The sequence below is a fragment of the Pipra filicauda genome, unplaced genomic scaffold (genome assembly GCF_003945595.2).
Source record: "Pipra filicauda isolate LSUMZ 115617 unplaced genomic scaffold, ASM394559v2 scaffold122_size2191957_pilon, whole genome shotgun sequence".
In the NCBI taxonomy this organism is placed as follows: domain Eukaryota; kingdom Metazoa; phylum Chordata; class Aves; order Passeriformes; family Pipridae; genus Pipra; species Pipra filicauda.
Window position 1 is genome coordinate 1,681,997 of NW_024103685.1, and position 23,010 is coordinate 1,705,006.

The 23,010-nt window shown below is 37.4% G+C and overlaps 1 protein-coding gene across 2 annotated transcripts in view; it reads right to left on the minus strand.

Moving 5' to 3' along the window:
• CHRM3 (cholinergic receptor muscarinic 3) overlaps window positions 1-23,010 on the minus strand; it is a 281,903-nt gene that overhangs the window by 124,178 nt on the left and 134,715 nt on the right. The window contains exons 1-2 of one of the 2 annotated variants that reach the window (XM_027750680.2): window positions 14,115-14,250; window positions 11,473-11,574 (exon numbers count right to left, since the gene is read on the minus strand). The gene's annotated coding sequence lies outside the window, so the exon portion shown is untranslated. Of the gene's footprint in view, window positions 1-11,472; window positions 11,575-14,114; window positions 14,251-23,010 lie in introns of those variants that run through there. The other variant, XM_039388797.1, reaches the window with a different exon arrangement.

A 23,010-nucleotide genomic window follows, 5' to 3' on the forward strand; every position in this document is an offset into this window, starting at 1 on the left:
ATATAAAAACATGGATTGTGCTTGTTTTCTTCTGATGAAGAATAGATACGCTGGACTATCCCAAGCACCCCAATTTTCATACTTCTGCACAGAGGTTAGAAATGAAATAATGCACAGCTTTTCCCAGTGCAATACTGTTGCTGTTGCTTCTCAGCTCTCTGTAAATGGAGCAGAAAAATTCTGGGTTCATGTCCCCTCCCACTGGCACAAAGCTCGAAATCACGTGCTTCTCCTCTCTGACCCAATCCTCACAACTGAGTATGGTATTCTGGGTCAGGAAACTGTCAGAAATATGTTATTTCATTCTAAAAAAATAGTCTAAAACTTCTCCTTGAAAGTTTAAGCTTCTTTGGATACTTTCAGGATGAAAAAAATAATTAGATTTTTAAAACAAACAAAAAAAATTGATGAAAAAACATTTGATATATCTATGTTGAAAGTCAGATTTTGATGATAGAGAATGTAGAGACTATCCTAAAATGAAAATGTGCTATTATGCTGAATCATAAATTTCAAGAAAAAAAGATGTTTTCATTCATATTAGGTCTATATGATACTAATACATTTGAAAAAAAACCTATTCTGCTTTTATATTTAAAATTCTAAACACCAAGATCAGCCTTTTTAAACTACTGAGTTAATTAGCAGATCAAGAGTAGTCACCTGTTTTTCTGTATTTCCATTGCCATATGCTTATTCAAGCTTCACACAAGTGGAACAACAGAATTCCACTGGTTTTAAACTTTTAGCCATGCGAGCAAATGTAAAAAATAAACAAATGCATGTATACATAAATAGATAGGTAAAGAAAGGAATCCCTTTTTCCTAATCTTCAGTTCAGGGAATTTTCTACATCTGATATATAAGAAATATAAATTACGACATTTTGGAATCGTGATACCAGAAACTGAACTGGAAAATCAAAGATGTATTATTTACTTATGCAACAAGTATTCTAAATGAAAAAGGAGAAACAAGAAGAAACCAACCAAGAATAACCTATGGTTTTCTCAAATACCTGACTTTTAATCCACTTGCTGTACTGAAATAATGGAAGCGCCTTACTACCTCAAGGAGATACACTCAGTTTGTATAAAATTCTTTTAATCAATTAGGAGGGATTTATAGCCAGAGAAAGTACCTTTGAGATCTAATCACTAAGGTAAAAAATCCTAGATTCCCTGGAAGCAGAGGCTTAAATTCTGGCTGGCTCATCTCATCCTTTCATCATTCGGAGGTAGATTAAATTCTGCGCAGCTTAGCATATAGGGGTCCTCCACAGGACTTTTAAGAGATGAAGTCCTAGTTCCTCTAACTGTTGTTAAATACATATTTTTTCTCTTTTTCCCCCCTTAGAAATAAGTCCTAGTAATTGAAATCATTTTTCTAAATATATTCCTCTTTTACAGACAGCTCCCTACCTTCTAGTCTTGAAAGTCTGAAGCTTTATTTCCTCGATTCTTTATTTTAATATAACAGGCACTCTCCTATAGCATTATTCTGTTCCACAGGCAGCATTAGCAGAATCAGGACCCAAAAGAATACAGGTATTTATTCCCTTTTCAAGATGTACACTTTTAATTTCTTTGAATTTCAAAAAGCTAACCAGACTCACTGAAATAATTGAAATAAAATTCAAAACTATCTTTAAAAAGAGGAAGAAACCTCAGCAAATACCCCACTAACTATTGACCCTCTCCAACAAATCCCTATGTGTACTGAGAAATTATGAGCAAATTAATGACAGTGCCTACTGCAGAGCTTAACCTTAAATTTTTAGAGCTAAAACTGTTAATACATATTACAAGTAATGATTGTACATGTGCACTAGGGATCTAACTTAAGTATTTAATGACATCTAATGCATTACACAATCCTGTATATTTTGGTAGATACTTGGTACAGTTTCAAAGGCTTCTTCAGCAATTACAAATAACCAAAAAAATGCCAATAGAACCAACATGTTGGTTACAGAGAAAAAGGGATCTATGGGTTGATAGTCCTTAGGTTTCTGAGTTTTTCCCAGTTAAATAAACAGACTAATAGGAAGATGAACTTGCCAGTACTTTAAACCTTTCCTAATCTTAATTGGGTTTTAGGCATATAAGCCAAATAGTCCCTAAAAGAAAGATGCATGAAGATAATGTATAATAATAATTGGAAAATCTTGGGTACTATTTAGAGGAAAAGGAATCCTAGGAATGGATTCATGTCAGGAAAGTAGAAATGCAGTCCATCAAAGAGGCACTGGCTTGCACAAACAAAAGACCAGAAACTTAAGAGTCCATATCCTCTCCCTAGGAAGCACTAAGGAATACTTTGGTATCCAATTCAACTTACTTCCCATGGAGAGAGAAATAAAACAATATAGTATATCACAGCCAAACTACAGCTTGGTGTTCCACACATGAAAAAAAAAAGACCGACACGAAACACCTGATGTTTCTTTCCTCAGGGACCATTAAGTACACCAAGTTCTTATTAACAATTCAATGTCTGCTAATGTTTCAGAAGGGAAGAAGATACACTTTTAAAATTATTCAGAGCAACGCAGCCTGAAGATCTGGCTCAGTACTTTTGAAGATAGACATTACATTCATTTATTACAGATGTCGCTGACAAATTTTATGTCAAAAAGTTGCTTCGCAAGTTTTGTTTCACAAGTCAGTCAAGCTGGTAAATGCCAGACAATTAGCAGCCCAGTACAGGTTTTTCAGCCCACTTGAGCCTCCAGATGTTCAAATCCCTTTGCACAGTCACACCAGGGCTCCAGTAACTTTAGATGAAGTGGCACAGGAGTGGTGCGCAAAGCTCACCTGAAAATCAGAAATCAGGCTGAGAATTTCTCTCTTGAAAGCTGTTTTGCCTGCAGTTCTGTCACCCTGCAATTCCATAGGGAACGGTCAATGATCACACACAAAGACTTTGAGACCCTGGCCATCAGACCCCATAGAAGTCACAAAGCAGCAGAAAAAAATCTATGAGACAAATGCTAAAAAGTGAGAAAAAAGACAAACTGAAACGAATTTTGAAAATGCTTTGGCTGACTGCCATTTACAAATAGAAGCAGAAGGCATTTGGGTTACTGAGTCCGAGTCCTTCTTACCATGCCACACAAAACTCTGCTCTCCGTTGTACAACGTCTCGATTGATCTTTCCCAAGTGCTGCAGTACCTTGTCTTGGGCATCTCCTCAGCCACAGTGTGACACTGCAAATTTGCTGTGCTGTTGTTGACCATACTTTTCATTTCACTTTAAGATAATCATCAAAGCAACAAAATCAACTATTTTATTTAATTAAATTATTCATTTAGTTTTTAAAAAAGTTGAAATTAAAGAATCACAGTAATCAATTCTTTTCCACCTAGGACAAAATCATCCCTAAGCTCTGTTCCTTAGTGTCAGTCTGTCAACACAGTCAACCTGTTAATAGAAATTAATATAGGAGATAGGACATTTTCTACAACAAAAAAATGTAAAGGTACGCTATCAATTTCTTCTTTTCTATTAATCACTAGGGTAAGTTTTACGAGTTCTCCAACAAAGTAGTTACAAGTTGCAGTGAACATAAGTCCAACTCTTCTCTCACGCTTAGTGTATCAGTGCATGCAGCAAGCCTAAGTTAGCACCTGCTTAATTTGTTCTGAAACAATGAGCTCCAGACAGTTACCTATTCAAGAACCTCACTAAACAAATTTGAGATTTTAAAACATTTTGAACACTGAGAAATCTTTCTTTTTTTTCTTTTTACATGCAAGCAAATGTTAGATTTAGATAAATACAGTGGCCAATGTTGAGAGTCACTATACCTTAGAGTATGATCATTTCTGCAAGAGTATCCCAAAAATATTCAGGCATTTTTCAGAAGATATGCACTGGCATGAGAGCATAAGCTTTGTAAATCACCTCAGCACCAGGCAGATGAGCAGTGACCATCTTGCTAGAGCTGACTGTAAACCTCTCTAGCTTTCATGCACAAGTGATGCACTGTGCCCAAGAACTGAGTATAAAGTTTAGTTTTATAACCCCTTATTCTTCTGAAGTCTACAATGGAAAAAAGCTTGAAAAAATCCCAGGGCAACAGTACAAATGCAGCTTCTTTGTCTGGACCATTTCCTTTCCTCTTACATTCTCTGCTTCAAAGCAACATTGATTACTAACTGCAGCTGGACTGATACTTCCAATATGATATCTGCTATTATTTGTATTTTTATAGCAGCCACCAACACATCAGACACAATACATTACCCAGAAAACTGACAGGATAAAAAAAGAAATGGCTAAGATCTATATAAATGTTTTATGTTTTACATTACATTGTTAAGCATTTAAGCAACTTAACATATCCTGAAGCACATCTGACTTTAATACTGTAATCTTTTTCATTTTTGATTGCTCACCACAGTATTCAAAACAAGGATCAAAAAAAAAAAGTATGATTTGAGGGCATATTTCAAGGCAGTGCTATAACATCATGAGCGACAGTATGAAAAGTGCAAATATGAGATGAGATTGTCGTTCAAAGCAACGTAACTAGAAGAACAGACCAGGTGAGGTGTTATTATATGAACAGAAGGTTGAAAATATTTTGTAATGAAACTTCTGGATGTTTTGGAATTAAAATATTTTCCTTCACACATTAACTATCCATTTGAAAGTTGATTTTACTTTAATTGCAGTGAAACAACAGATTCAGTGAACTTTGAACTATGTTCTCCTGTGACTTGTATTCTGAATAAAACTTGTCAATCTACTGCCTTACTGTCATTCAGAGCATGTCCGGGTGGCAGCTGTGTGCATATGAAGACAGATTAAATGCACAACTGGTCAAATGGAAAAATTTGCAAATTCCAAACAAAGTCTCATTTCAAAGCCTTGTAGTTCCTCATTAAAGGAACTCCAGCTACTTCACAGTTTTAGCTATGCACCTCTATGAAAACAACATACAGACATTTCAGCAAAATCCTAACATTGTATTACTATGATAATGACTAGAAGTTCCTCCCTAAGTCCTTGCACATGAAGGTTTACAAGGAGAACTTCACTGTCACCTCATGCACTGTGGATCTGGAGAGGAGCAGGCAATGCGAGGGGGACACAGCTGTAATGAGAGCTGGGGAAGGGGATGAAAGGACTGCTACCCTCCTACCCCATGTCTCCCGTTTTTGCCACCAACCTGAATTTCTCCATGGAATTTTCTTTCTTTGTTATGATCAAGCAATCAGCCCTAAGAGTATGACCTGAACCATCTTAGCATGTTGAGTTTATTGGAGATACAAACATACATTTACCTACAGAAAGGTAAACTTTCACAGAACAACAGTTTCAGATTTTTAATGAACTACCTTTTTATTCAGCCTACCACAATCCATCCCAGCCAGAGACCTATTCTTAATATGTAGCAATATATGCATATACATTTATTAAAATCATAACATTATTATCTATTAACTTCAAAGTTGGTGGAAAGACATAGGAGACAAGAATGAAAAAAAAATCATGGTGTAATTTAACTGCCTAATGAAAATTATTTTTAGAATAAATTTCACAGAATCATATAACAGTTTGAGGTGCTGTAAAATAATCTAGTCCAACATTCCCTGAAATCAGCAGGGACATCTTTCAAAAGATCACGCTGCTTAGAGTCCCAGGGATGGGGCATCCACCTCTTCTCTAGGGAACCCGCTCCACTGTTTCACCACCTTCATTGTAAAAATATTATTCCTTATATCTAGTTTGAATCTACCCTCTTTCAGTTTAAAACCATTATCCCCTGTCCTACTGCAAGGCCCTGCTAAAAAGTCAGTCCCCATCTTTCTTGTAGGTCCCCTTTAAGTACTAAAAGGCTGCAATGTCTCCCTGGAGTCTTTTCTTCAGGCTGAGCAACCCCAAGTCTCTCAGCCTTTCCCCATAGCAGTGGTGCTACAGCTCTCTGACTCTCTTCAGGTTTGTGTCTTCCCTGTACTGAGGTCTCCAGAGCTGGATGCAGCACTCCAGGTGGGGTCTCACAAAAGTGAAGTAGAGAGGCAAAATCACTTCCCTTGATCTGCTGGCCACACTGCTTTTGATGCAGCCCAGGATATGACTGGTCTTCTGGGCTGCAAGTGCACATTGCTGGCTCATGTTCAGCTTTTTATCCACCAGAAATTTAAAAACAATACAGAAAAACTAAGGACAATTCCTATTTGCGACAGTATAGTAAGTTCAGTATTTCATTACAGAGTTCATTACCTCTATTATTTAATCACCTACCAACCATTTAGAATACGAACAAAAACTAGTTTTAAAACACAAACAAATAAAACTGGAGGCGAAAAAAATCTTATAAAGCAGAAAGGAAAAAGAAATATTTCTTTAGGATATATTATGAATTTGTAAACTTATTTAAACAATAATGAAAATTTTCAGAAAATGTACTGTAGAAGTTATTTCTTTAGACTTTTGTGACTGTCTCCTTACTTTTTTCATAAAACTTTTAGGTTCTGAGTTAATAGAAAATATGTCTAAGCTTTCATATTTTGTAGTATCTTTTTTCTTCAAGGGTTACTCAGCCTAACATGAAACTCTCAGATCATCAAAGTTTTTATTCAATCCAGCATTAGTTTTAATTACTATTGTTTTTTAAAAGTGCACTTTAAAAAAAATCCTTAATTTTATAAATTAAGGAAAAATGTGTGCACGACTTTTTTCTTTTTTTTATATATTTCAATACTGTTAAAATTTAGATGCAAAGATTTATTTTTCCACATTAAAATATTTTTAATCACTTGAAATTCATCTATATGAAACAAAAAGCATGCTTTAGACCTTAAATGGAGATTAATTTGAAGTTAGCGGTCAGTTTAAAGTTGACACTAAAGTGAGAATAAGTATTGCATAGGGGACTGGACTGCTTTTATTATACAACCTGTTTCAGTTTCTGTAAGCTTATATGTGCTTAGACTATTTCTACAGAAACCCATATTGCAAAGCTGTCAATATTAGAGGAGCTTGGCATTGCAGATTGACTGCCCTCCATTCTGTTAGGAGTGATAGCCTGATTTGATTCAGCCTGTAGGGTCTCTTGTCACAGGGTGAAAAAGGAAGGTGGAATAAAATACTCTTACAATTAGATAGTTCACTGAGGTTTTCCAAGACTTTCTTAGTCATCCTCTCCTGGAAGACATATTATAGTCATATCCTACCAGGTTCCCCCCTGCCTCCAAATTGCCTTTATAGAATAGGGAGACTAATGGATTCTGTTGCTTGTGTTGCAAGCCTATGCTCAAGTTAGTCCTGCAAGCACTTTGGAAGAAGCAAGCGTCATAGTTTGGATGAGCAGACTTTAAAAAACATTCCAACAGAAGAAAGCTTCGCTCTCTTCACTTTTTTGCCACTTTGTTTTGCCACAAAACTTCAGGCTGGTTGAGAGACTCAGTTCCAGTAAGAGTTTGATAAATTTGAACATGCACGACACAGCGATGGTAATCGTCTGGCACGGGTTAGTCACCCGTAATAAAGCTGTGAGAAATAAAGAAATGCAGGCAAATAAAACTATAGTGATCTACTGAACAGAAGGGCTTGGAACACAAAAGGGGAAAGAATTGCTGTTGTAATGACAATACTTTTAATTATATATATTCAATGAAAAATAAACTATTAGAGAGAGAGTAAAATACTTCCAATTAATGGAAGTAATGTAATGTTCAAACTTAAATGAAGTATTTTTCTCTTGAGGGTTTTGTTGTACTATTTTATTTAGCTTAATGTAATTTAAATTATAAACAGAATGGTTTTGCAAGCCCCTAGAGAAATGTACTTTATTTATAATGTATTTCCTTTGAAGTGGTTATGGAAATCATGCTCTTCCTGAAGTCTGTATCTCACATACCACCTACAGCTGCAAACTAGTCAGTCCTCACAAGTTAAACATGATCTGTCTGGTGAAGTGCGTGACAAGAAAACCCAAGATTTTTTAAAATGCCAGAGGAAACAGAAATTTGTTGTTCTGCAAACTAATGGTCTTTCCTCTGAAAGAAGTTATTGAAAGATCTTTGTTGATAAAAGTTATGTTTTTTCAGAGGGAATGGAACTCAGCCACTTCACTCAACTCACTTCACTTGAGTTTTTAATGCACATAGTGAAAGAATAATTGTTCACACTATACCCTAGAGGGAGTTTCAGTTGGGAGTAATTATATTTTGTATACTCAAATTTAAATGCATAAATATTTCCATCTTTCATTTAAATAATAAATCCTAAAAAATTTAATTCTAGTATAAAAAGTACACTTTCTTTCATGATGCAAATTACAAATGCCTAGTTTGTGTCACATTTCTCCTCCAAGCAATCAAAATTGCCACAACTGCGACCGAATAAATGGAATGCTCTCCTCACCTTCAATAGCCACTGCATAGACTTGGTTAAACAACTAGATACGAAGAGGAAACTGCCTCTAGAAAATGAATTTTGGCCATTAATCATCTTTTGAAAGCATAACAGTACCTAATCCTTCTGGATGAACCATGAGCTCAACACTCCAGCCACAGATACACAATAGTCTAAGCTGTGCTGCTTCTCCTGAGATAATGTCACTGCAAGTCACTTCAAAGGGACCAGGCAAGTAAGCAGTGTAAGATTTGGCTGACTGTGCAACTGCTTACAGCATGAACTCATGACAGCTGTAGTCACAGATTACAAGTGCTTTGAATTGTTTCTTTCTTTTATCAAAGCTACTCTTCTGCTCTAACCTACTACCACAGACTATAAATAAATAAATAGATAAATAAATTAAAATACTAGTTCTCGTTAGCTTTAGATTAAGAGCTTGAATCTGTTTTCAAGGGATAATATTTCTGTGTAACTATAAAACAAAGATCATGCTCTGGAGTTAAATTTCTGATGGAGTTGGTAGATTTTATCAATATCAGAAAGTTTCAGGTAGATATTTAAATCCATTAAAATACTTATAATCAAATTTATGACTACATGAAACAAATATTAATTAATTCTAACACATTGGGCTTGTTTTTAAATAATCTTATGAATATACTACAGAGACAAGCTGTACCATCACCTTTACAAACATCTACACTTTGCTAAAAGCTACTAAAGCACAAACATTACTTGCATTAAATGAAAAAAGTATGTCATAGTGACCATTATCCTTGTATTTGAGGCAAGACTTTAAAACTCTGACAACCTAGTCTATCTAATGTACCTTTGCTAAGAAAGACAATGCTGTTTTTCTTGATTAATGTAACATGTCAGATGAACTGACAAATTCTGTTTAACGCACTGCACATTTGTGGGTAATAAAGAACATTATTCTATTATTTCTTTTATAGCTATAATCTCTTAAGAGGTAGCATGACAGTGTGGTGTAAATCTAAAGGAAACCATCATATTTGTTTGCATGAATGGCTTTGATGACATTAATTTATTATTAGGAAAAAAATCCAAACAACAGATATTAATCTATGGCTTTTCTGAAAATGGATTATATAAGTTGGTGCTTTAACTCTTTATTTTTTGCTCACAGTTTCCTCACTGTTACATCAATGTCCAAGTGACAAATACTAAGTGTTTATAAGGAAGAGAGATGTGGACTGTAACAAAATTTGCAGAAGTTAATTATATGAATTGAGGTATTTTCTTTGTTACTTTCCTTTCAGACTAAAACTGAATACAGTTCAATTCCAGCTCCTTTGAGGTACTCTGATATTTTCTGCAGAAGAATAGTTGTGCTGCTAATATCTACTAAGGCATTCTTCTTAGACGTGATACCCTCTCCAGCATAATATATGTCTTTTGGGACTGCTTTCCTCCCCATCAGTTACAATTGGGAAAGATTTTGGATACTTACAATAGAGAATATGAATCTGTTCTCCAATCTGGAGATAGCAACCCACTTATGAATTATGAGAATTTAAATTTAATTTTAACTACCAAACCAGAAAAATTATGTGTGTTTAGTATTTTATTTATAGAAATGCTGCCATCTAAAGAAAAAAAAATGGCCCAAATCCACAATCTTTCACCTTACACAAAATACTTGAAAAAACATCTGAAGCTGGAATATGGTCAGCACAACATGAAAGGCAGAATCAAATGTAACTGAATATGGCCAACAGAGTAACAGTGTGCAAATATACCATGTTATAATTTTGAGATACAAAAACAGAAGTAAGCATTGTTTCAGGATTCATCTGAGCCACTTGTTAAATTGAAGCCATATGATTCAGCCAGTATGCTCTTAAAAGGCTTTCCTGAGATGACTTGGTTAGAAGCTTTCTCCAGCCACAACTGAGTGACTGAAATCTCAAGAAACTCCAGAAACAATCACAATAAACTGTCAGTGTTAAGGTCCCTAAAACAAGTATACAAGGAGAGCTGTTTTCCATGTAAAAAGAGTGTGCCAGCATGTGTAAATACAGGCCGTCTAAACTACTGCTACAAATCCAAATTTACAGTTCATTTCCACAAAATTAGAAATGCAAACCAAGGCGGAACTTTGAATGTGTAAGGAATGTAAAAGAAATACGATCCATAATATAGACACAAATGCTTACCAATTCATGTAAATTATTTTAAATGCCACTGCAATTGAGACATAAAACAGCATAGCATACAAGGGAGAAAGCAGTCAAGAAATAATGAATGCTGGCAATTTAATCAGAACAATTTAGTTCTCTGCCTAGGTCTTCTAGCTCAAAGGGAAGAGACTTGTTGAAAGTAAATGCAGGTAGAATATCAAAACAAAAAGGAAAACCACACTTTTAGAGAAACTGAATTTTAATTGTTGGATTCCCACCTCTTCTATAGCAAGACTGAATTATTCTGCAGGGAAATCCTGAAGGTGAAATATTGGCTACATTTTTTATTTTGTCTGAAACTCATGGAAAACTTGAAGGTTTGTGCAGAAGCTCAATATAATCAACAGAAATAACCTAAAGGCATCGTTCTCCTGACTACCAGTACCATGGTACTCCTCTACTCTTCTTAAGACAAATAGAGATTCATGCATGTAAACCTGTTCAGCCTAGCTCTTATCTCGCTAGCTCTTATTCTGCTACCTGTGTGGCTGTAATAACAAGAAACTCAAGCTTTAACAGCTGCTTAGGAATTTATCCATTTCTCTCCTGGGTTTTGTGCCTAAGTTGAAATTTTCACCACTGCAGCTGCTGCTAAAGTTAGCTCAGATATGACTACAGGAATGATAGGGATCACAGTGTTGCCAGCACCCACAACTACTTAAAAAAGATGCAGCAAGAAAACCAAACACATTGTGACATATGACAGTCTACTTTTGAGCACCTATTGACAACAAAACACATCACAAGTTGCAGGGACTTAATAAGTTATACTATAGTTTATAAATTCCAAAAGACCCTGACTCCACAAAGTGAGCACTGTTGCCAAAAATCAGCTGTTTCCCAACATGTTGAATACTCTCAAAGATATAGTGTAAAGGGTTTTTTGAATTTTACCTACATGGCCAGTGAGGATCATCAGAACGGCTAGTTGGATCAGACACTGTGTAATTCTGTGAACTCCTCTTCTGGAAACAAAACTGATACTGTGTCAGCATGTAGGCTGTGAACAAAACAAAAGACAGAACAATTATTAAAACAGATTACAGAAAAATGGGGGAGGCATAGACACATGAGCCAAAAGGCCTCCTTTGGAGCAAGAGGTGACAAATGCTATTAATATTTTCTATTGCCGAATAATTTTTTTTTTGTTTTTCTTTTTTTTAAATATGAGAGACCTAGTTGAAAACAGAACAACTCCAGCATGCATTTATGACACAGAGATCTGAAGCAGTGGTAATAAGATGGTACTGATAAGCCTTTGGGATGCTTACACTTACCTCCAAAGAGCTATCTTTGGTCACAGTATTTTAAGATGATTTTTTCAAACCCAGTAACCAAACTGGAGTGAAGATAACAGTTTCTCCAAGACAGCGTGAATAATCATAGAATCAACGAATACCAGGTTGGACCTTTCTTGGCAAAAACACAGTCTTGACAAGATGGCCCAGCGAATTGTCCAGCTAAATATTAAAAGTTTCCAATGTTCGGTGATCCACCACTTTCCTGGGTAGATTATTACTATAAGTCTCCAGCTGAGTCAGCAAAGCAAATTTTCTGGCTAGTGTCAGAAATTGGCACCTCTAGGCACAGAGGGAGATGGGATGCTGAGCTCATTCAGATCAAGGGACAGCTTGACACAAGGGCAGAATTAAGAACTGGGGTCTCTTTTTCTTCCCCAAATTATTCAGTCTTTCAAGCTAACCACTTTATAAAATTGGTTTGAAATACTGTATTTCATGTAAAACTGTAGAGAGCTAGAAAAATAAAACTCCTAATATACCCCACACATTATATTTTCAGCTGCATTAAATACACTGATGCTTTTAAAAGTTGACAGAGGAAGCAAAATATTAATAATTAAAATGTAATCAACACGCTTTCCTCTGCAGAAGTTGTAAATTTCTGAAGTCAGAAGTGTAAGAGAAGGATTAACTACTGACCTCTATGAGCAGATCATCTTTGGAAGAAATAGAGAGGACACAGAGCTCAGCACTTGTTCAAGGAAACTTTTGCTGCCAGGGAAAAGCTTTAATGTGGTAAGGAATTTGCAGGATGCTGTGTATGTTCTCTTTACCTGTCTGCTGAGAGGGAATCCCTTGCTACAAGTGATAAAATTCTCACAGAGGTGTCTGGAGGCTCCCATCTGGGGGGCCAGGCAGGCCATAAAGCACATGTGTCATTCAGATACATACTGCAACGTTTTTGACTGTTAAAATAAATTTTCTTTAAAACTTTAGCCACAACCCAGTGCCTGGGGTTACCTGCTTGCATATCAAGCCTTGCATCACCATATTTCATTTCATTTCATTTCATTATAAACCATATATGTATATCATATATATATAATTACTTACAATATTATATTCTATGCATACTAAATTAAAATTTATATTTACTTTATAAATACATAAAATATATAATTATATTTTATATAAATATATATATTTTATATAAATATAATTATATGGGCTATTATATATAATAATATATATAATTAGTAGAACCATGTGCCATTATTATCTCACTTATTACGTCATTGAAACCTAAGGCTTCAAAACCCCTTTGCACAACACGGAAGAGTGAATTTGAATCAATATGTTCCACGTTTGCTCACTGTCTTAGCCTTTACCAGAATGCCAAGGGATTTTACTCCCAGGTGTTATAAAAAGGAGGCAACAGACCAGAGAAGACACTGGCTATGCTAGATGTTCAGTTTCTCAGGAGAAAAAGAAAACAAAGAAAAAACCGACAATAACTCCACAACAACAACAGCAAGGCTCAGATTATTAACATACAATGCTAAGACTATATTCCAGTTAATTTTCAGAATAGAAGACAATACACATTTACTATCCATGTACATTGCAGCACACTAACGCAGCATTTCTAACATAGCTCTGATATACTATCAACAACAAAGGTCTCTCCCTTCTCTGGTAAAACACTCTCCTGGAAGATAGCCATTCCCTCCACTATCCATGCACAGTCAGGAAGTGCAGTGCATTAGCGTGGAAGTGAATCTGAACATCCCAAAACAAATGAACAGGAGAGGCTAGATTTTAATCAAGGAAAGGAAAGGAAGCAAATCAGATTAAATACGGCCAGAATATATATTTTTTGTCTTGCAAACAATGTCAAGCAATTCTTAATTAGAAAGAACCTGGACGTGTCAGTGTGGCAAACCCTTCCATAGGAACAGCCTTTGATACTCTCTCAGCCCAGACCTATGTGCCTCAGTTTGAGCCACTCAAGGGGGCTGGAATTGGCTGGTCCCAGGTGAGTTTCTGACGAGGGACCAATCAGAGCTGTTTTTTGCCCCTGTGAAATTAGGATATTACAACAGCCAGAAGGAAGTTGTTGGCAGTGTGTGAGAGAGAGATTTGGAGCCATGAAGTGAGAGGAGGGAGGCCTGCGGGCCCCTTGTGGGGGGGCCAGGCCCTCTTCCCCCCAAGCCGGGCTGCAGGGGAGCTCAGGACAGTATTATAACTGGACTGAGTGCCTGTGGCCAAAAGGCTAGGGGGCTTTTCCCCCCCCACTGACCAGGAGAGGCAGTGGTGTGGACTTGAGAAGCCAGCCAGGGAGTTGGAGCTAGCTAGCCCCGGCAGGCAGGCAAGGCATTGGAGCCAAACCAGAGATGGACCGAGGGGTGATCCAGAGCCTGGAGAAGCAGCTGCAATTGTGCAGAGCGGGAAGAACTCCAGGCAGAGGAGAGAGAGTGAAGCAGTCTCGCTGCTACCCTCTCCCCCCCATAATGGTGGGGGAGAGGTAGTGACCTTGAGCAGAGACTGAAGCAAAATGGGAGACGGGCTGAGAGGCTTGGAGGAGGCCCTACGTGAGATTTGGGCGAGGGCAGCAGAAAACCAAAAGAAGAATGCAGGGGGAGGAATGCCTCCCCGTGACACGTGGAAGCTGAGAAGCTGCAGCAGCTGTGACAGAGAGAAGCCAAACCAAGCAGTCTTTTTCTGGGTAAGGACTTTCGGTGAAAACTATCTGGGGTAAAAAGACTAAGCAAGACCCAGAAACCCTGCAACCTGGAGAGGAAAGAGTAACCATCTTACTCTCTGGGAGGAACCTTCATGAACCAGGGAGAAAGAATTCAAAAGCTGACTCCCTGGACTTTCGTGATGAAGACCTGGTAAAGCAAGTGTTCCCTTGTAGCCCAAGAGGAGACCTCAGCAGAAGTTGAGGGACTGGTGGGGGTTCAAAGGCCCCTTCCCTGATGCCCCAATGAGAGAGAGACTTTAACTATCGCCCTGAAAACTTCTCCTGAACTGATGTGGGAGAGTTGAGGGGTGGTAAAAATTGTATTAATACTCTGCATTTATGTGCTTTTTAGTTTCTATAGTATTTATTGTGTTAGCAATAAATTTTGATATAATTCCCTTGTACTGAGTTGTGCCCGTCTGAAAACTTCTCTTCCATGTTGTGGCAAATTGTGGGGGAGCTTGGAGATTGGATTTTTGGGGTCAAACCCCCACAACTATGTTTAGATCCAAATCCACTTCCTGAAACACTTCTTTTCCTAGGCATTTCTTGGTCTAGCCATTACACCACTATTCTAAAACTCTGTTCCTGCCACTGTTCCTAGATAGGCAATGCACAGGGAGCTCAGCACAAGGAAACGTGTCTGCACTGAGGGTCACAGTGCAAAGAAAGTAAAACTCTCAGAAACAGGCAACGAGCAGCCAGGGAGCTCATGTGTACTATTTAACTGCCTCCAACCCGGAAAGGCTTTGCACTCTGAAAAGTGACACAGAACCTCTGTAAGGACATTGTGGAGCCTTTGGTGGGAGAGCTCAACCTTTAGGCTCAGGAAGGATGGTTCCAGACTTTTCAAAAGAACAGCTCTGATTTTAGTACCTCACTCCAGTGATGCAGCACTGAATCTACACCCTAGTAACTCCGTCATGTAGTAAAACTACAATTTGAACAGCATGTAGCAATTTTTGTTTAATTGAGGTCCCTAAAGGTCCTTAGTGGAATGCTTACATACCGTCAACAACATGAAACGACAATGAGAAGTACACTTAAAAACACTTAAACGCTTTAAAAATTAATTGCTCCATTATTTTTTATACAGAATGTATAAATGTTGAAAAGCATTTCTCATTTACACTATCAGGGCAGAAAAATAATTTTAAAAAGTCTGCTTCTTTATCAAAGTCAGCTAAGTCACTTGTAAACTTTTAAGACCGCAAAACAATTGAAAACAGAAGCCTCTTTTTAGTTAGTTGACCCTCTTTTTAGTTGAGGAATTGCAGTTTCTGACAACTAAAAATGAATTTTAATAATTTCCTTCTCATCAAGTTATTATGTTTTTATTTAGTAATAAACTAATTAATTATTAAATTATCTTTTCAAGCTATTATCAATAAAAAAATTTCTTCCCAGTGATTTTCTACCATATTTTAATTTTATGCTATTAATATCAATAATCCAGTTTTAGTCCCTTAACAATGCAGGTTCTGACTCAGAGCTTTGGAACTCATTGCCTTAATTTATGACAAACTAAGTTGCTTCATATAAGCTTGTGCTGTTTGTATATTCAGCTACAAAGCTAACAAACTCTACTCTTTATGAGCAGTAATCAAAACCAGTGGATAATTCAGCTTGAACAGTGCAGAACATCAAGCTCCATCTGAAGCAACCATGTCAACAAACCCCCCAAAACACCATCTCACTTATCAGCACGAATTCTGGACCTATTTAAGCAAACACCATCTCTGACCTCAATTACTACATCTGTGCTGGCAAATTTAATTTGAGGGGTGCTTCTAGGCATTGGCACTCATTCTGTGTTACAAAACTGTGAGACTGGTCCTAGCAGGATTTTGGCTTGGGTGTGGTTTGGGGGGCAGCAAAACCAAGGAATTTGGGTTAGGCTCTGCACATATGGGCACACTATGAAGAGCAGGAAACTGAAATTTGTGGTACCACAAATACGTCTGTGATAAGACCTTAAAAGATGCTGCTGTCCAGACAGGTAGGTGCTCAGTGTTCCAGGTACATAATTGAAAATCACATGGTATGATTTGCATGGTTCCTTTCCTATATTCATAAGAATCCCCATTTAAAACAAGAAGAACATTTGTGTGCTGTCTTTAGCTTTTTATTTATTTTTTATAAAAACTCACTTGAGACTTAAGTGTCAGCAAAGGTCTTTAAATAGGAGAGCTACTTTTGTTACAAAGCAAAATTCTGGATACAGCAATTTCTGCTCTGCTTACTTGAGAAGACAAATCTGCATTGATTCTGCACTGAGAAAAGAGTTCCAGTGTTTCACAGGAATTAGGTTCCTCACTACGAGAAATAAAATTCACAGACTGAAAAAACTTCATACATAATAAGGTAGAAATTTCACCTGATTGTGTATCAAGAGATAACGGTGATCTCATGGGTTGTTTTTTTTTTAAGTGAACTTTGTGCAATTTTTGCCTTATTGGAAGGAAAAAAAAGTCTCAAAAATTTGACTTAGTATTTAGTTTGTATTTTCTTGCTGAAATCAACACTACTACACATCACGTTTGTCATCCTCAAAAATGCATACAGATGCATCTAAATAGATAAAAGGTGCTTTAATAGTTTAATGAATATGATCAAGATGACTAAAAAATCAGAAAAAAGGCATATTACAATATCAGGTCTGCAGCTTCTGTTTCCAATGGACCTTAAAGGGCAGAAAATATTTTGATTCTTAAACTTCAGACATTAAAAAGTATGCAAGCTGGAAGAAGTGTGTCTGCCTTGCACTTCTTTCACTGGATGTCATTAGAAAGAGGTTAGGCTCATTCTGGACCAAGACAAGATCAAAGCTGGATGGTAAGAGATTGCAACCGCAATGTTTATACACTAGAAAAGTACCTCTCCACTGATATGACAGGAAAACATACAACATCTAGCTCAAAACAGAGTTCTTTGCTGGGACAAATTTAATACCACACAAGTTTGTTCAACTTGTCAACTTGTAGTTTTTCAGAATGACTGAAAACAATAATTGTATGCCTCTTTCATTCAGTTTAACAGAGATAAAAATTAACGATTAACATCCTGAATTAAGACAATATTGTTGGTGAATCAATTCATAGTCCTGACTTAGCCAACTCTGTTTTAGGTGCTGAATAACTAGAAGCCTTCATTTTGTTTTGAATTTCGAAGAAGTATGGTAAAAAAAATTCAAACATTTCAGGTATGATTTTAGTTTGGTAGTCTCATAGCTCAAAAATTGTTCAGTCTAGACAAATCACATTTGTTTCACTCTCCAATAGTGACTTCAGTGTTTTAGTGGCAAAGTTGAATGGCTGTTATGGAAATACTCAGATCTGCTCAGCATAAAGTTGTTCAGCTCAGTTCAGCTCACATAGAAATCATCTTGTAAGCGCACTACAGTGTCTGAATTAATCAGTAGAACAAGCTGTTAGGAAAAAAGAAAACATCGGGGAAAAAAAGGAGAGTTCTTCAATCTAACTGCTCTTCAATACCTATTCAATTCTCTATGTATCTGATACACAACCACGAAAGCTTTTTAAAATTTGAGAAGTGATTTAGATTTTTATTCCTTTGGGTGCTCACTGATGCTTGACTTCTAGCATCTCTGACAAAGTTTTTTTTTTTACACTAAAGTTTTTAAATGTCATGTATAATTTTACATGACACTAGAAGATAATAATGGTTAAACAGACCGAACCAGGAAATTCACTATTTGGTATACAGTTATTGGCATTAATAATTTAGGAATCGGTCCCACTGAACTTTAGATATCTTTGCAGTTACAGGCATCTACCCCTAAGCTGTACAGACTCTGCAGAGTCAACACAGGAAAAGCGGCCACACCAAAGAACCAGTCAACAGTGCTGATGTATTTTAGTTGCTGGCCCTAGGATGAGATGAAGTTAGCTTTAGGAGTATCTCATGTCCAGCACCCATTGCACTGCATATCTAAATCTATTTTGATGAATCCTGAGTGTTCATTTTTCATGATCGTAATTTGGTATCCATAATAACTGTTTTTACAAATCCCTTTCATTCACTGCTTAGTCGATAAATATTCTGATCCATACAGCCATTTAGAGTGAGATTAGGCTCCACTATATATATATATTTTTTTTATGGGTTAAAAACACATACCCCCTTCTCATGGAAGGTAGCCTTAACTGAAAAAGATGTCCTGAGCAAACATACTGTTCTGTTTCTTCCACATAGAGGTTTCACTATTAACAGTTACTCAAAAGTTTCAAGATATTCATGAGTTCCTTACTGACAGCCTTTTCTCCACCGATCTCTACAACTGATAAAAATGTTTCTGCCTCCTGTGTTCTTCAGTTTCTCTGATTACTCTAAACAGAGGGGAAAAAATAAATCTCTTGAAACATTAGACATTTAAACATTTGAAGAAACATTTGTGTGTGACATGCACACAATATACATGTCTGGTGTAAAAGCTGAGAAAGTGGGAAAGCATGAGTAAAATTTTGTATTATCATATGAGGCAGCTGAAGGCACAGTGAATGATATGCTGCTTTATCAGTTGGAAGCAGATGGACTTTTCTGAAAAGGGATGGTAAGTCTGTTAATGGAAATGTGCTGCTTGATCACTGGAGTATCCAGGTAGGAAATGGCTCGTAATTTGGCCTTTACTAACTATGCCTGCCAGGCAATAAAGGAAAATCTCAGTAATCATGAATTTCTTTCTAAACTTCAGTTTCTATCAAGGATATACAACATTACCCAACAAATGTCCTAATGAAACTTCCGATGAGAATTTATAGGATTAACAAAGATGCTTATAAGCACAGAGAAGAGAGAAGCTGTTGGCAAGAGATGCAATTATCTCCCACACTCACATACCAAAATCCACTCTTCTATACCAAGAGTTAACAGTATGTATATGCAAACCTTTAATAACCTCTCAAATGAACCCAGACAGTGGTTTCAGTGCAGCTTTTATATTCAAACATATAAAACTATGTCTCTGGGCAAATGAAATGTTAACTGTCCAGCTCCCTCTACAATCAAGAGCTACAGACCCAACAACAGTTGTAACTGCATCTTACCAGAGTTAAACCTCTTTATCCAAGACGTTTCACTAAATCTATTTGCAGAATTGAAGAATTTTTTTTCTCCTTTTTTTAAATTAAAAAATAATTTTAAACCCTTACAGCTCAGAAATCGTTCTAAAAATGCCACGGGATGAAGGTGTGGCCCAAGGCCAGGGCCACCCTGACCATACAACCACTGGCTCTAAACCTGCCATCTCCCACAGCACAAGCCCTGTGGAGCTGACAATCTGGCATGTGGGTGCCTGCCCAGCTCCAGCCTCAATTTCAGCTCTTGTAGAGCAAGTGTCTTCCCATGATGGAGGGCAGGACCCTGGGACACTGCGACAGAGGTGTCCACACTATCTCCTGTGGTTGTGGCTATTCCTAGGCACCCAGAGAGTCCCTGAGAAAGGAAGGAAGAGAGCCTTGCATGCCCCAGGGACAGCAGCAAACACAGCAGTGCTGACACAACCTCCAGTAAAACCTCTGCTCTGGGGATTCATGTTCATGTTCTCTGTGAGGAGAGATGCCATGCCAGATACAGCCTATTCCAGCTGGCTCCAAGGTACCCACTGCAGGGCATGGATGAGCCCTGCAGCCGCACTGGCGTTGCCTCAGAGAAAACATCTTTAGAAAAGAACAAAGCAATTCCACACAGTCCATACAGGAGCAGGATCTGTGGCCCAGGGAGAGCACAGGCTGGAGCAGGTTCATCCTGAAGGGCAGAAGCCTGTGGAGACTCAAGGTTGGAACAGGAAGAATCACAAAGAAGGAGTGGCAGAGAGGAGATACCATGCACTGACCACAGACTCTGACTTTGTTCCCCTGTGCCACCACCAAAGCAACTCAGCAGCTCTGGTCCGTGAAGCAGCGCCCTGAAGAGTTGCTTTTTGGATGGACTGGGTTCCAAAGTAACATCCACAAGCTACACAGAGAATCACAAAATATTCTGAGTTGGAAGGGACTGAGACAAGGATCATCAAGTCAAACCCTTAAGTGAATAACCCATACAGGGATCAAACCTGCAACTGTGGTATTACTAGCGCCACACTCTAACCCATTGAACTAATACAGTACAAAATGCCCAAGGAATTGGTGTCGATCACACCCCCAGGCTTTACTGGGAGGTTTCTGCTACCCAGCAAGGACAGTTTTGCATAGTCTGGCAGTCATTTCTCTCTTTGATGCCAGTGTTCAAAGGGGCAGGTTGCCCATTTTAGGTCTCATTGCATAACAGGAAGGAATAGCACCTCTTTGTATAAAAGCCTCACTGTACTTCAGCCCCAGGACTGAATACATATACTATTTTACAGACTACAGCAACATCTAATATAACGGAAACCAGCGTAGGAAAAGCTGCTGATTTTGACTTTTAACTTTCTCATTGCTAAGAATGCAGCTTCCTGCTTGCTGTCTTTCTCTGTTATTGTGAACAGCCACACAGACATCAGGGCTGAGGAGCAAAATCTGAGAGAAAGGTTCACTGTGGGAAAACACTCCTGACTCCCTATGGGGGAATATCATAAGTATACTTTGGGATAGTAACATGCCTTTGCCCATGTCTGAAAATCTGTTAACCTCTGTAGATCACTTGCAGTGTGGTTTTCTGTGCAGCTAAAGATCTGTTATAATTTTGTATCGAATTAGTATACAGAACTTCAGTACAGAACCTCGAAAAAGCAGCTCAGCCATTTCTTTCTTTATCAATATCCTGAATTTTGTTTGAATGTTTATACAAACCAAAAAGCTAAACAGCTTTTAGCTGGTAGTTAGAAGGGACGAGGAAGGAAAAAAAAAAGAATGATATATGGGAAGATAAAACCCCTGGTATGAAACCCCTGTGTCATGCCACATTCTGTCATGAATTTCAGCATTTAATCAGCAAATCAGATTCCCAAAATTCCAAAGTATACTATATCATCCCAGCACTTTACTAAAACTAGACAGACAGCCCAGGGGAAATAAGCCAGTGGCTTTCCTATCATGGTTTAACTCTTCTGCTCAGATAATACAGGTTTGGTTTTGCACAGGATTTATTTAATTCTGCGTATTAGAAAAAGCTTGGAACTGATTACTACCAAGGGCAGTATGAATCAACATCTGTTGCAGATATACATTTACTCAGACCAGTTAATATGAGTAAGACACTGTAAACGACTCTAGAAGTATATAAACTCAGTGATACATGAGATTAAGCTCTAATGGGATGTATTTATGAAAGTAGCAGCATGACCTATACCCGAACCAGGACAGAGAATTGATGCAGATCAGAAGGTCTGTGCACCGCCCATAGGCTTTGAATTCCACAAGCAATATCATAAGAGCAGGTTCTTCTGACTGCTTCACTATAATCACTCCTGCGTTACAGCAGTGCTTTGCTATTCTGTGATTTCACAAGTCATCATAGTAATGGAAGTGCTATCATCTAGACAAAATGTAAAAATACATGTTTCTCTTGAGAACTGATGGCAACTCAAGCCACATTTTCTAGCTGGAATAACCATGGGTTTTACCTATGCACATTTTCTTCTGTATTTCAATTTAATTGAAGAGCAGTAGTGCTGTTTCTATACATTTGCAGTAGAATTCATGCTCCCTAAAGCACGATGATTCTATTTTTCATGTATATACAGTTTTCATAGTGATGCTTTGGGAAGTAAAGAAAATGACACAGGATTTTTGATAGATGATATGACTGGAGGTGACTTAGATTTTTAAATATTTCAGAAAACTGAGAAGCTTCTGAAATTGGGGAGAGGATTCGTATCTGTTTTCTTTCCTGCTACAGGTTGAGGAGAAAGTATACTGGAAAACCATTTTTCTCTTCAAGAAAATGTTAACAATACAAAACCAGTCTCAAAGTAATGTGAACCAGTGCTGGCAGCAATACTACAATTTTCAGGTACCTACTTAGATTCTGTAAAAAAAAAATAAAACCCAGCATAAATAAAATAAAATAACCTTTAAGCCAATAATGAATTCAGAAAGTAGGAAGAAAAGTAGCCAGGTTAGACTGGCACGGACTGTTGAGTTTGACTTTGTTTATTATTGCCTTTCCCTTTAATATGAGATACAGTGTTTTTGCTGCAAGTAAGTTTTATTTAACATATTTTCTGTTTCTACAGGCACTTAAGCTATTGGCAACAGCCCTCATTTCTGAGCAAAATGTTTTGTGAACCTTCTGAACCAGACAGTTGCTGAATAATTGCAATGTTGGGGAATAATCCTTAAAAACACAGGTACTTCCACTCTTACGGTACACAATCACATTAGCTATGTTTCTGCTGAAATAACAGAATCCAAGACTTAATATTAAAATTCATAATTAATTTAGAGGCATGAAAGAACACAAGGATGTATGGAGACAATTAAGATCTTTAGTAGCATTGCCTTATGACATT